A 16,099-nucleotide genomic window follows, 5' to 3' on the forward strand; every position below is an offset into this window, starting at 1 on the left:
ATTATCTCATTTGAGCAGTTACTGTCATGTATTAAGTGGCTTTGTAACCCAACTATACAGACCAAGAATATTTCTCATTATAGTATCAAAGTCATCTTGTGTGGAACAGTGAGTGACAGAAATAGGAGAGGTTTAGGTGGGGAAGCTGGTAGATTTTAACATCTAAATGTGAAGTTTCATGTATCCCTTCTTTCCTGGTTGTGGTAGGATTTTGTTTTGTGTTTTGTTCCCTGCCTAACTGCTAGCTCAGTGTATTTTATATCTGGTTTTGCTTATTAGCACTCACAGAAGATACTGGCTCCATTTCTGCTGCATTTATTGTGATGAGTAGTCTTTGAAACAGGAATCTTTGTCAACTATTACCAACAAAGAAAGCTCTGCAGTGTCAGTTTTTGGTTTCTGGAACAGTCCCAGTATTTCTTTGTAAAACTACATGTTTCAAAGTGATCTGACTGAAATCTACAGGACATGAATCCAAAAATATTTTCAATAGTGCACAGAGGGGTCCTATATCTGGAGTGAGTTATAGATACATGGATAGATATGTCCTTAGTAAAGGACCCCTGCATCCCAGGGGAAAAAAGGGAAAAAAACCCTAACCCTTACTTCCGCTCTGAATGTGTGCTATGCTGTGTGCCCAATACAATTTAGATGGGCAAAATCCTGATCACTACTATTTATGTATGTATTTGATGTGGCATTGCAACCCCTAACCCTTCTCATTAGATTAAAAGATACGGAGTCAAATCCTGTCTCAATAAAATCAGTAAGGTGAAACACTCACTGAAATGAAGAGATGGGTTTTATTATGAACTCCTGGGGTGAGCAAGGCTTCATTACTGATGTTTCTGATTTATGCTGGAGGAGCTCACTGTAGTTAGCCTGTTTAAACAGGAGATTGTGAGCAGTATTAGTGTCTATTATCTATATGAGCAAATTCCTGTTGCCATAAGGGTCTGTAATATGGCAAGCATGATAAGGATAGAAGTGTGAGCAAGACAGATTAAAACTCAAAATGTGACTAATGAAAATGTGAGTTATCATTGAGCAAGTTATCAAAGCATTTTTTAATTGCCTGTAATTGTTACTCATTGGGAGAACTTAGAATCTGTAGTTCCATCACTGAGACTGCATTTTTTTTGCTGACTTAACGAGTGAGAACAAAAAAGAATATGCCCAACAAGAAGCAGGAGGGTGACCATGGGCAGGCTGCAGTCCTCCATGATTGCCACCAGGCAGCTCCCTCTGACCCTCTGGTTACACACACAAAGCTGATGGAGGCTGAGCCTAGAGGAAGATGCAGAAAGAGGCTGTGAAGGCAGTAAAGAAGTGGTGGCTACCTAGTACTTGAGACAAAAGGTTCTTTTTGACTCAGTTACTTGGGGAGGATCTTACAGGTTCAGTTCTACTGACTTTATCCTATTTTGTCTAAAACTGCATCACTCAACACTTTTTCATCTTGATGCTGTAACTATTGGGTAAAAATAAGGTGATTGTAGTAAGTGATTTTTCCCTGATGGCATTAAAGTACGTGATATGAGTAATGGTGTACATGGGTGGTTTACTTTTGTCCTGAATCTATTGAAAGCCATTCCCAGGCCAATGGAAGTAAGCTGAGCTGACACTGGTGATAAGATGATCGTATACTCTATTCTTTTATATTATGTAGGAACAGAATACAGAACTAATTTGGAGACAGTATCTTGGAAATAATTTTTGAAGTAGGCTTGTCTGGTAATTCAAATACTGTGCTGGTGATACACCGGATAGTCAGATCAGATAAATGTTCTAATATCCTTTAATATGTATGGGAAAAAAAGCTTCTGCAATTAAAACTCTTTAATTCTAATGATACTCCAAAATATTATTCCCATGCAGATCTAGTGAATTGAATTATACCTGGTTGTCCTTTGAGGAAAAACAGAAGTGAAGAATTATTCTCGACTTGCATTAAGAGGGTAACAATAAACCCTAGTATTTCTTAGTCCTACAGTTGTTTTTCTGAATTGTTTATGTACACCTGTTTCCTGGATATCAAATGAAAATACTTCCTTTTGGAAATGAGATCCCAACACTTAATATTCTTTTGTATGTGACATCTTTTCAACAATGTACTCAAGTCAATCTTCAGTTGACTTCAGCAGTTTAGGATTTGGTCCACATCAAGTGGTTTGTAAGAATGGAGAGCCATCAAAATATTCCATTTCATGCTATTACTGCTATATGAAGGTCTCAATTTCCATATAGACATAAATTGGATAAAATAAATATTCACTGACATGGGAATGTATGCAGTTACATACTAGGGGACTCAAATGGATTTGATGTCATCTTCACAGCTGGTAATTGGATATCATCTATCTTACAGTTCTGTGAGGGAAATAACATTGCGTATGACTCTGCATTTTATGCGCAATGAGTGGCAGTGGCATAATTGGGATATCAGTTCACAGAGATTGCAGCAGAATGCTGCATGCCCATGGTCTAGCAAAGATACTTAGTTACAAGCAGTACGATAATAGTAGCTATTCAGAGTTCATGTTTACAAGCCCTAGTTAATTAGTCAACACTTAGTTAATAATGTAATTAAATGTAATTGTCAGCAGCAGTATTTACATAATTAGAAGATTAGTCCTTCAGTGACAACTTTCAACAACTTTGCTGCCGCTCTTGCGACAAAGAAATGAAATACTTAACTGTGATTGTAATTGTGCTAGATTTCCACAGTTATTAAAATAGTTATATTTGCTTGTTACTGTATTTTGCTTAACATTGTTGGTATTTTCTCTTCCTTTTTCCTGTATAGATGTAACAAATCATTTATTTAGGTCCCATTCCCAGAAATTGAAATGTTAATGAATGGGTGTATTAATATATTGAAATTGCTGTCAGGGTCAAAAATTATGATCCTGGAATCTTGAAGTAGGTTAATGCTTATTAAAGATATGGTTCTTGTAGTTTGTTTCATCAACAGCTATTGCACAGGCAGCAATTGTACTTACTGCTCAGCAAGTCAGTCTGTGTCTCGAGGGAGATACTTTTAAGTATAGTAACTCTGCATAAACTATCTGTAGAGTAGTCTTCAAGATCCTTCACAAGATATGCAAGTTATTTCCTGGTGCATTAAAGAGATTACATTGGATTACAATCAAAACAATAAATCTTTGTATTCTAGAACATGGAGTGAATGCAGTTCTTAATAACCATGTGATGCTTTTGCTTCTTGTGTTCCATTTGGAAGAGACATGATGTGGGTTATTAAATATTAACATTTTAATATATAAAAAATAAAAACACATTAATGAAGTAAACCAATTAGTTCTGTTTTTCAGCAGCATGTAATGCCTTACATTCACCTTCTTACAAAAGGCTTGTATCTACACAGTGATACTCATTTGCTGTCAAAACATCCGATACAGAGGGGTTCACATTGTTTATTTTAATGGTTTAATTGTCATGCCAAGCTAAAGGAGACAGAAGACGTTCATGATCTGAGTTCTGTCTCCTCCCTCAGTGCACAGGAAGCAGAAAAACTAGGCTCTTAGCTCAGGCTGGTAAAGTTAGAAGCTTAAACTGTAAACCTAAAGTGATATAATTCACTTTCACCATTCAGCTTGTGAAAAGGATGTGCTACTGCTGCAGGACATGTCAGTCAAGCTCAGCTTAGCAAAGTGCTCATGGCAGATCATGTGAATAAAGTCAGGGAACTGTGATTGCTATCAGACAAAGAACTTCACAAACTAGATTAGAAAAACTCTCCTTCCAGTGCGCTGTGATGGGGGAAAAAGGTGAACAAATAGAAGAAACTGTCCTGTTCTTATCTAGAGCCCTCAGGGAAACGGGTGGGCAGAGAGCGCCAGCCCAAGTTCATTCTGTGTTTTCTACTGAGAATGTCCATGGTGTGGTGTGGCAAGAGAGTTCTGCTACAGGATTTGAGGTGCTGCACTAGGGAGTTTGGTGATAAAATTTTATGCTGTGTGAGAAGCCACACAGAAGTGTAAAGTATAAAAGAGACGTCTTACACTTGTGGCTGATGGGGTCTGAACAATAAAGATGACAACTTCTAACAAAGCAAATCTTTTTCTAATATCACGATTCCAGAATGCATTCCTGAATCCCATCTGAGGTAAGAAGGAAATAGCGATTCAGAGAAAGCATAAAAGTTCAAGACCTGCAGGATAACTGAAGCCCCACAAAGCACATTAAAAAAAAAAATATCCAAATTTCTGTATAGCCATGGATTAATATAACTGAATTATATATGGTGGGAAGGAGAGAAGATGAATAGTCTCAATACTGACCCATGCTTTATTATCCAACTGGAATTAATCCAGTTCACTCTCTTGATTACCAGCCATTGAAACAAACTCCTTATATTCAGTACTTACCACCTTACTTCTTCAGTAAAAACTTACTTGTAGAGTAAAACTTGGCTAACTAAAGTAGAATCCTGTCATCTTGTGCTTATTGAATACTATCTTAATTCATTCCTGACAGAGTTGTGTTCAATGCCGCATTTGACCCTGTTAATGGCAATTTATAGGGCTTTTGAAATATGAGGACAGTGTCTTCAAACTGCCTTCAAAGTATAAAAATTCTCATTCATCAGGCTTGTTCTGCTTTGCTTTGCTTTTATGTACAGGAGAATTACGATCGTCACCTTGGACTGTCTTGATAGCAGCTGAGGGAGGTACTGCTTTGATTTTATTAGCAAAGATTATTATGAACAGCACAACTTGAGAAATATATGCTAAATACATTGCTAAATTATACGTTATAATTCTGTAAAATGACTGAGCATCTTCCAGCGCGTGAAAGTTAAATACAGATCTTAATTAGGCAAGCCAGGAGCTAAAGGTGGTATCAGGCAGGGGCAATGCCATCACCCCCCCAGGACACTGTCCTACAGCACCCAAACAAGAACTGAGCTGGTCCAGTGATGGTAATGGAGTTAGCCTGGTAGTTAGCAATCAGGTCTATAGTAACAAGGCAGGTTCAAAGTCAAGACGTGGTAGCCAGGCAAGGCTGTGACCTGCAAGGCTGGACGCAGCCAACCCACCAGAGCTCTTGGGCAAGGACTAAGGAAGGAGCAAGGGCAGGGACCTGAGCCTGTGTCCAGCTCCTTGCTCAGGACAGGGGGCAGAAGCTGCAGAGGCCACTGGTGAGAATTTTCTCACCACTCACTTGTTTTCTATATTTATAGAAGCTATATAGTTGTGGCGTATTACTACTTGTCTTGGATGCTGACAGCTAAAAGACTGAGGAGAGGGGTTGAAGAGATTGCAAAGGAGAATTGATGGAGGAAGCCAGATACAGGCTGGTAAGACCGATCGGACCTGGTCTAACTGTGTTTGTGTATTCAGTGCCCTGACAAGGGTATGCTGTAAAAGTTGGAAGTTAAAACGAGTAGGCTACTAGTTACCACCAAAACATCTAGTGGCTGGAAGAATTCTGCTAAAATTTAAAATAAATTAATGTTTAACACAAAATAAGGAGACATACTACTGTATTTTTATAGAGTAACAAAAAATTCCCCTCTACAGTAGCTGAGAAGAGTTTTCATGTGCACAAGTATGGGATTGCTGATCCATAAAAGCTGTATCCTACAACTTAGTCTCTTGGAGTAAGATAGATCCCTGCTATCTTGCTATTACTAAATGTAAGGACTAAGAACATAGCTGCCTTGGCTAATTTTAACAGTCTGAAAGAAGCAAGGAGAAATAAGAATATGCCAGTACAACCATCCTCGGTTTTAGACATGTTCACTAAATTTGTGTTGTAATTTTACGCTCCCAGTCCTGAGATGTCTCACAAATTACTTTCAACAGTATGAAAACCTACTGGTTTTCCTGATTTTATTGTTGTGACTCCTGAACCCTCCACCAAAGAAAGGCAAGAAAGACTGACATAATCAGTTTGCAAAGACAACCCTCGGTGTAATTTTTGCAAAGGTCAAGAATTTGTTCCAAAGCATAGCTGTGATCTGCATGAAGACAAGGCCTTGAATTTTTGAAGGGCTAATTCACACACACCTGAATCCAAAGAGTTAACTGCTGTCATCTGTAGTATCATATTTGTGGCCTTCCTTTCCAGTGATTTTCCATTTATGCCAGAGATTATCTCAATGCCCTATGTAAGTTTCAGTGCTTGAAGTCAACAGATGAATCACTTCATCAGCCTTCGCTTCATTTTGGAGGATTGCTTTGAAGACAGACCTAATATTATTTTAACCTTGTTATTGTTTGCATGTGTGGGGAAACAGCTTGATAGCGTTGATCTTCAAGTTTAAAAAAGCACGAACTGTCTCGGATAACATTTGAACCACTTCTCTTGTGATATCTGCTGTGTAATACCTTGCATTATAAAAACATGTATATAACACTTGGTTTGGGTTTTAGATGTCACTGAGATAAGACAACACATGAACTATAATAGATAAGTTATAGCGCAGATCACCTGTTTGAATTAATCTATAGCCACTGTTACGGGGTTGGTAGTCGGTGTGGTCAGACTACTCATAGTCTAAAAGCAGAAGTCAGTGGCTGAGGGGGAAACTGCTGCAAGTTCCTGCTTATCCTCCACAGGCAGCAATTCTAATGCATGTATTATTGAGTGTTGGAGATGCACACATCTGATCTGTTTGACTGTCGTGTACTCTGATACTCCTCTGAGCTAGGAATTCTTAGCTTGGTGCCTTAGACAGGCTGGAGCATGGGGGAGAACAAAAAGGCTGAAGCAAAGCCTCTTTGGGAGTGATGCTACCGAGCTAGGGGAACTAGCAGAAAAATGACGCACCCTTTGATTTCAGATATTTGCCTTTGTAATGCCATGTCCTTTGTAATTCACATCTTGCAAGATTTTTTGCTTATCTGTGATTGTTAGCTAAGCATACAAAGTTGTGTCCTGTCCGTGGATGCTTTTTGTTGTATGTGCACAGCAAAGAAGTAACAGCTTGGTCTTTCAGATGCAGCCTTTGCAGCTATGTTATTTTCTTGTTTCAAACTGAGGCTTTGTTATCAGAGCACACTGTTACGGAAGTTATGTTTAAAATCTATCAGCAGTATTAAATGGCTCCCAGAGGAAAGGGAACTTTCAGCTCATAAACCAGATATGTGTCACTTTCATTTTCTGTTCTTGGTGGCTGTATACATTTTTTTCACATGGTCACTGAAAAGTAATTTGGTATGCGGTAAAACACTGTCCTCACTCAAAGCTTTGTTAACTAGTGGTACCAAAATTGTGATGAACAAAATCAGGTAGTTGAAATTGATGCAGCTGAAGAGTATTCTGGAAAAAGAATAATTCTGGTTTAGACACATCAGATAACCATGTGGTCAGATACAGAGAAGTATCAAAACTGTTAACTACGGGTGGGTTGGATATAGGGTGGGTTATGCTTCTATGTATAGTCCTTCTCATTCTAAATGGCCACAATTGTGAACAGTAGGATGCTGAATTTAAAGTACAGATAGCTAGCTCTTGTTGTCCACTTCCCTCTCTGATGAGAATAAACACCTGGGAATGTCTGGTATTTCTTAGAGATAATATACTACCCAACATTAAGAAGCCCGTTATTCTTGATTCAGTTTCAAAGAGAACAGAGTTATCAAGTTTCTTGTGATTTAACTATGCTTGTTGTTTGCTTTTTTTTTTTAATTAAGACATTTCTTGTCGCTGCTGCTCATAATTGAAGACTGTTTCAGAACCTTTCTGCATGATTAGAAATTTTCCAACTAGAACTCCTGTATCAGTTTGTGCCTGTCTTGTGGACACCGGTATTGTTTATTAGTCTAAATGGATCTTTTCCCTTTAGGATTCATCTGTCCAGAAATTTTTGTGATGGGTGGTTCTGTCCACGCACAGCTTTTCTTCTACTAGATGGAACTTGCCAAGCTCCAGACTTTTCTTATAAGAGAATGGGGGTCTCCATTTGCCTAACTATGTTATTATCCTTTATCCGTACCCGTTCCAGTTTTTAATACACAGGACCAGAATTGTACATGGTATTTCAAATGAGGCCTCAACAGTGCTTTGTAGTAGAATCCCCCTGCTTCTGTATCTCACATTCCTCTGTATTTGTAGGTAGTCCCAGCTGGGACTATCTTGTCGGGTATATCCTAGGATTCCTTTTGCCTCTTCGACAAGTGTATAGTATTTGTAAGACAGGCAAGCTTATAAAGACAAAATAATGCCCTATTAGGGCACAATTATAAAAGTAGAGGTATAGAAAACGAAAGTTGATCTCTGTGTGTTCAGCACAGGCAGCACCAGTTGATAGGTAGCTAGGCTCGTGTACATTCAGAATTGTGCAGAGCCCTCTGAGCACCTGGATTTCCTCGCAGTCCGTGCAGGGCTTGGGAGCTTATTAAGGTAGCAGAAAGGCTCAGCGGCAGAACTCCCCCTTTCTCTCAGATCTCCACGCCAACATCCAGCAGCCTGTGTTCTGAATACTCAGTGTAGAAGTAGGTTCTTATTCTCACAGAGCACCAAGCTAAGAAGTTAAAAATGTACTAAAGATGGCTACATTAATGTTTTAACACACTTCTGAATATATGCACAATGCAATACGTTGTTCCCACTGTGAATTTCTGCTTGTGTGTTTGCAGGCCTTCTGGGTTTCCACCAAGGAGACCAAAATTAACTTGATGCCAGATGGTACCAGTGTTCCATTCTTCTATTAGCAGCAGTATCCAAGGCTTCCAAAAATAGTTAAACATATTCAAATTTTCCCTAAAAATACACAGAGTGCAATAACAAATAAAGGTTGGTAAAAAAGCCTCCCTCCTGATTTTTGCCAATTTAGTTTATAACCTACAAGAATAAGATTTAATTACCCCTATCTTAATTATCCTTAACTTGGTATGTGCAGTAACTGCAGGTATTATTATCAACCATAAAATTATTCAGCCACAAAATTTACCTAAACTGCCCAAAGCACTGTTTTCTATATATCTATCTCAGTTAAAAATGCTTTTCTTTAATTTTTTCTAAATTCACTGGACATAAGTTTTATTGGAGTGAATTCTATGTTTTGCTGATAAGGGACACAAAACTAGTGACTAGTTTTTGGAAAATGTTTCCATAGTCTATGTCTATGGAAAACAGCTTATTTTATTTTTTGAAATGCCTGTACTGCTTTCAGTCACCTTGTGTCCAGACGGAAATGTCTTTTGCTCACATAAAACTGGAATTATTTTGGGGTTTTGTGAAACTGGGTCAAAGACATAAGAAGTGCATCTCCACAGTCACTTCTGTGCCTGTTTCAGCTGCTTCTTGAACTTTGAGCTTAAGCATCTTAATTATGCAGATTTTTCTATCATTTCTTTCCCTCTCCCCCTCTAAAATTAAGATCATGTTTCCTGATACTGTATTCAAAACTAACGCGAACCCTGTGCTAATTGTGTTTCATTTTCTAGCCTTCTTCTGATCTTGTTGATGTTTTCAGCAACCGCATCAAAAGTGTGCTTTGTTCTTGTATTTGTGTTCTGCTCTGTCATCCTTCCCATATGAAATTCAGATTTTGCCAGACTCTCTTGGCCAGGTAAAACGTCTTATTTGTGAGCTCTTCTTTCTAAAAGAAGCCTCTTTTTTAAATGAAAACATGTAAAAAAAAAAAAAAAATTATGAGGCTCAGAATTGAACAGCTAGCTGAGGAAAGAATGCTGAAAAAACACCATGAAGATAAAAAAGGGAAAGTTGAAATACACCAGAGAAGAGCAGAAACCCAGAATATTTATGGAAGCAATTAAAGAGTTTGCTTTATACAAGAGTAAGCCAGGGAGATGTTATTGTAGGAAAAAATATTTTGTGCCAGAGGTTTGGTTTCTGGCATCAACTTTCATATACACAACACACACGATTAAGGAGAACTATTCTTTCTGGAAAAGTTTTCCTCCTTAGTGGAGGAAAATTAAATCCCTGACTGGCAGAAAGTGAACCACAAATAAGCTGTGACCTTAAAATCTTCAAAGAGGTTTTAAAGGTGACATTTTTTTTTTTTTTTAATATATGGCTTCTGAAGGTTCAGACATCTGGGTTTATTCTTCTTTCTCCATCACAGGTCCACATGTGGCACAGACTTGTAAGGTAGGATCTGGGTGAGGCTGTGGCAGAGCTGGTTTGGGGCCACTCTAGGGATCGCACAGAAGTTGACCTTGAGCCAATGACTCTGCAACTTAGCAAAGCAAAATAAGACAATGATTTATTGAACTAATAGTGACCGTCACAGAAGAGCTATCTCATGAGTTCCACTTGTCCACTGCTAAGGATCTATGAATGGTATCACAGGTGTTTTTATAAATACATATAATTCTGGGCAATTAATCCATGCAACTGTAGGATCGGTCAATCTACCTTTCAAATATTCTTTCAGTATTTCTGCCTTTGTATACTTGTGGGTTTTACTGCTTAAAGCTTCCTGTTCCCAAAGACAGTGGGGAAACAAATACTTGTAAAGGTAAGCAGGGAGATCAGTGAAGAAGGTTTTGGAAATGTTTGTCATTTGCTCATCGTAAAAAGAACCGTGGACAGCTTTATCATGGCTTTTAGTGATTACTTAATTAATTACGTGATCAATAACTGCATAGTAATGGCTTCCCACTTTCTTTCCAACTGTTTCTGGCTGTTGGTGCCAGAAAGATTATTTCTGGTAAAAAAAAAAAAAAGGAGGAAAGATGGTTATCAGGAAAACCTTTTATTATGTAAACCAATTCAAGAGAAAATAAATAAATAAATCTCTCCAGTTCACTACTTTTTTGCATTATAATATTACTTGTTCAGAAAAGCTGCTGACTAGCTGCATTGCTTACCTGAAGCATTCTTGTAATTCTGTAGGTTAAATAAATACATTGTTGCAAAGCATGAAAAAGTGATTTTTAAAAATTATTATTACAGAATAGGGAGTTGGATTAGAAAAAGTCATTCTCCTGGGAAGTGACACCTCCAAAATAAGCTTGCAATGTACACACACACACACACACAGGTGATAATTAACAGAGCTAGTTGACATGGTGTTCTTTAACTTTTAAAGACGTACATCAGTTGGAGGCAGGATATCAAATATCGGTAGAGAGCACAGCAGGAAACTTTTTCCGCTGGATGAAAGGGATAAAAAGAAGAAAAACAAGTCTCGGTTGCACTAACAGCTGACTAAGCTCCTGCTGTACTGGAAGCGCAGCCAATTGTAACAAATACCAGGGAACACAGTATTTTCTGAACAAAAATGCCACTCACTTAGAAACTTCAAGTCAAGATAAAAATGTAAATCTCAGAATAACATTGGGGCAGAAGATACAGGGATCACAGTAAAACAAAATGCTGTTGCAACTTACTTGCAGAAGATTTTCTGCCCTGCTCTGGGTGAACCTCAGCTTCTAGGGACTGCGGGCAGGGAGGCCCAGCTGAGATGCAAAATTCCAGTGTGTAAGAAAGAACCAGAGGCGTTACTCCTCACCTCTGGTGCTTTGGAGAGAGGTGGGTGAAGCTGGAATGAATATTCCTTCCTTTTCACATGCTAAAAGCTTTGGAGATTCAAACAAAGCAGAAATGGTGTCACATCTTCAAGTGTAAAGACTGCAGAGTTGAGTCTGCTGCACAAACCAAAATATTTTAAGGGAAGTAGAGAAAGAAAGAGAATTTAGGAAAGCTGGTAATGATTAAGAATACGTGTTTGCTTACACTGCAGGGAGGCTTCCAGTTCTCTTTCAAGATGTTTTGATAAAACTTAAACTCTGAATTCCACTTGCACTAGAAGCTCCTAGTAAGAGACACGATGTTCTTGTAGCAGCAACTCCTTTTACCTTTCTCCCTGATAACCCTCCTGCTTGCTTTCTGCTTGTTCAAGCTGGCAGGAGCCAGGGAGCAATTCTCCTCCCCTGCACTCCTCTGTGCTTCTGTGGTAGCTGAGCAGGAGAGACACTTTGGCAAAGTTTGGCCCTTTGCCCTTGATATGTTTGCTATTGTTTCATTATGTTATATTTATTTTTTATCGTATTATCATTTTACTTTTCCAATGGGAATACATAGCTTTGTTATCCTTAAACTTGAAATGTAATTTAATTAATGTTCTGAGCTCTCCCTTGATAAAAATACAAATTAAGCTAATTCAGTAATTTGCCATGCTTAGCAACAGTTGCAAAGAAAGAAGTCTGTAAAAGATATTTACAGCCTATGATCAAATATCAGGCTGTTCTGAGCTGTTCGCTTATGCTCACTGTACTTCTTTGTCAAGGCCCCTAAGATTCAACGCTTCAGGAGTAAATAAAATTGGTAGGATAAATATTAAAATAAAAAATACTGAAAATAATAAAATCTGTAGGATTTGCAGATGTAAGGTGTGGATGGTGACCTACAGCTTATAGGTTCAGAATGGAAATACGTGTCTGCCCCTCGGAAAGTCAGATTTGCCTCTCCCCTACCCTCTTGAGAGCAGGTCGTTTTGCTCTAGGGTGGAACCAGGGAGGTGCTGCCAGGCCCTGGGGGCCCTCATGGGCTCTAATGTCCCTACCCAACACCCCCAGGATCCCGTTTCCACCCTGCCTGACCTGTCCCTTGGCTGGGGTGGTGAGATGAGCTCTGCCCTGTGCCCCGGGGGAGCCCCCAAAGCCCCCCGGGCACTGCCAGGTGCTGCACCCCTGGAGGGGGGTGGAATCTGCCCCCTCGCTGGGCGAGGGGTGACGGCAGCCAGGGAGCAGCGCTCCGTGCTGGACTTTCATCCAAGCTCATGTGACTGTACAGACGTAGGTAGACTGTTGCACTTCATTTGGCTCTTAATGAAGTAAACGGTGGGTGGTGGTTTTCTTGGTGACGGCAATGGAAGCTGAACAGGCTGCCCAAAGGTCTGTGCCTCTGGCGTCACTGATCCGAACCGGGCTGGTACACAGCAAAAGGCAACCACCACAAGTAAACAGGAATCGGCTAAAAACAAAAAAAGACTCGAAATATGGGGGCGGGGGAGCTATAAAGGCAAAAAAGCAGCATGTCTATTACAGAACAAAAAGAAGAGCTCTGGAAAAGGAAAATGACTGCAGAGCCATGGACTGATTTGGGGTGCTGTTGCTTGTTCCTGGGGTGCAATGCACCTCCTTCGTTAAGGAGCTAGGCACTTCCACTCTGCTGGCAGGAAAGGACGAAAGCATGAGAATGCTACATAAGAAACAAGGCAGGGGGATCAAAAGAAAGAGAAAAGGGGAAAAGTCTGAGCGGGGGATACTAAACTAGGTTATGCTAGTCATTCTTAATCCAGAGAAACTGGGATTACGCACCTTTCAAAACCTCTCCCTTTTACCCAGCTGAGAAGTGGCAAATATAGAGACAAAACCCAAACAAGTTACTTTTTTGGCAGCAAAAGAATGAATAAAAGCTTAGCTCAGCTATCCTTTCTTTCAGTGAGAAGTAATAGTGATTCTTTCCACCTGTCCAGTAATTCCCAGTTACAAGACTTAAAACTATCTTTGGGATTTTAAGTCCCAGTGAAATTTTTAAGTCGCTCCCTTAGAGTTGTTAAGGGAGGACAGACACAAAGTCTGGTCACGTTAACCTTAATCCCATAGGAAATGGGCTATAAACAAGGATGGAAGTAAGGCTTAGAGAAAAAGCTGCACACAGGGGCACCCAAAGAACATCCAGCTTGGAGTCTACTGGGCACACAGGCCTTGGCAGGCAAGCTCCAACACTTAATGAAAAGGATGCAGGGGTGTTGCCCCAGAGCCCTCCTGGTCATTTGTCAACTTGATGTAAAGGAATTGGATATAAATATGAGAATGGAGCACAATTTCCACGTAATTTCAGGTTTTTTCCATCCTTCTTGAAGCTACCAAGAAAGTTGCAGGGAATGGTGTTTTTGTGAGGAAGACAAGACAGTTCAGTAATTTCTTTTCTCATTCACACAGAATCACAATTTCCTGCTCTTTCCTTCTCCCTCTCATCTCCCCTCTTTGCCACCCTTCTTTGCCTTTCCTTCTTTATTACTGATTCAGGCTGAATGTGAATTGGCAGTCATTTACATGTGATAACTGTACTCTCAGTCTCTCCAGATAATTCTGTACACATTTTTAAATTGTTTTAATTTAGTTCAGCTAACTCTCCCTCCACTTTTTGTGCTACAAAATTGATTAGAGATGTCACTCGAGAATACAGAACGGCATTCTGATAGTACCTTAAAAGTCAGAAGAAGTATTTTAGGCTTCTTTTACAAGCTTGCATAACATTAAATGCACATCTGATATTGCCTTTGTTCATAGAGAGTGTTTCAAATTGCTGAGGTTTATAACTTTTCTTCATAGCAAGATGTTTGATTAGTCAATAAAATGTTAGAAAAGCTTAAATTTCTAGAAGATACAAAAGCTATTCAACCCCTCCTCTTATCTTGCTGCAGGTGAATTTATTTTTGCATGCAAGGCATCCTAAATTTGCCTAAGTAGACTCTTTTTGGGTACTTGCACTGTATGTGGATTTGTTGCCTTTGAGAAAAGCACCAGGATATAGTATATCATTGGATGCGTGTACACAGTTGAAGTTTAGTCAAGAATCAGTCAACTTGTAATTACTCTTAATTTTTTAAAATACAGATATGTCTATTAAAATGAATGCAGACACTGACCTTAATTATGATTTTACGCTGCTTTATTTAACATGTATTTCTGAGTAATGTAATTGGTACAAAGATTTTCTCTTCTTTGTACCCAGTGGCTATAATGTTTTATAAATAGTTCTAAACATATGTACAGTTTAGCCCCACCAACATGGGGAAATTGTAGAATTCCTTGCTAAGCTGCTCATTTTGATTTAGCACCTGCTTCAGCGTAAGCATGTATTTGGTCCTACTGACTTAAGCAGGCTTTATCAGGTTTTGTCTCTTCACTGCACTGTGATTAAATAACATGCATTTTTAAGTGTTTTGCTTAGCTTGCTTAGGTTTCCTGCAGGACGTGGAACTGGATAACTACTCAGGACAGTTCAGTCTACAGTTCACGGACCCAGAGCCAGGGACAGCAGAGAGGGAAGACGCCTGTGCATTCATCTGAAAGAGCCTTGGAGGTAACCAAGCCAACTGGCACTGATGTCTAGACTTCCACTAGAAACTTTTGAGGTTTTCCACTGAAAAGCTGAAGGAAACCACTAAGCTATTTCACATGTAATTACATCTGTTATCACATTACATTATGTACCATGCCATTTCCATGCTGGAAGAAATCGGGGCTAGATGTCAGGAACTAGGTTGTCACAAGGAATGTGTCAAATGAGTGTCACTAATTGCTAGCCTACTAGAAAACTAAGCCATGAAGCTGCAATGAGCACTGAGGCTTTTACTTTCTATCATATGTAGCTTTCAAAATATACTTGAAAAAGCTATAACCTATTATTCTGTCAAGCAACTTGCACGAGAAGGGTCTTTACCATTTCATCAACTTACCAAGCAGTATCTATTTTAGAGAAATTTGTAATCTGTCAAGATTTGTATAAAATGATATATTTCAAGCTAGTCTTCACCAAGATTAAAATGAAACCTGCTTATAAAGTACAATAAACATATGACAGAACTATCAGCTTTGTGTGTCGAGAGTTGTTGCTGGTAAATCAATATGGATGCTGGGGCACTAGGCACTTTAAAAATCAATATAATAAATAAATAAATATAAGAGTTGAATTACAGTATAACACTGTGTGTACAGAGACATGATTCATCTTGACACAAATAATACATGCTGGATAATCAACAGAGATGACTTCAAAGCACTGATGAAACCCTACGATCAAAGGACTGGACTGGAAGTAAAAAAATATTTCTGGGCCCACTGGTCTAATGGCAGGTTTATCTTTCTGATGACTTAATTTTTGTATTTGTGAGATTAGGACAATAAAAAGAATTTTGAGACTCTCTGCTATGCAAAACAGTACTAAAACTAATTATGGCTAGAAGGGCTATATTTCCCATTTATAGTCACATTTATGCACTGAGTTCTTCTGAAGCGATTACTGAATTACCGGGTTTGGAAAGCAGCCAGGAGAACTGCACCTGGGAAGTTAAAACTGGTTCTGAGCCTGATGTTGCTCTTTTCTTTGTGCTTTTTAATTACTTTTTTTAAAGAGCTTATCAAGC

Source organism: Falco naumanni, chromosome 5, assembly GCF_017639655.2.
Source record: "Falco naumanni isolate bFalNau1 chromosome 5, bFalNau1.pat, whole genome shotgun sequence".
Classification (NCBI taxonomy): Eukaryota; Metazoa; Chordata; class Aves; order Falconiformes; family Falconidae; genus Falco; species Falco naumanni.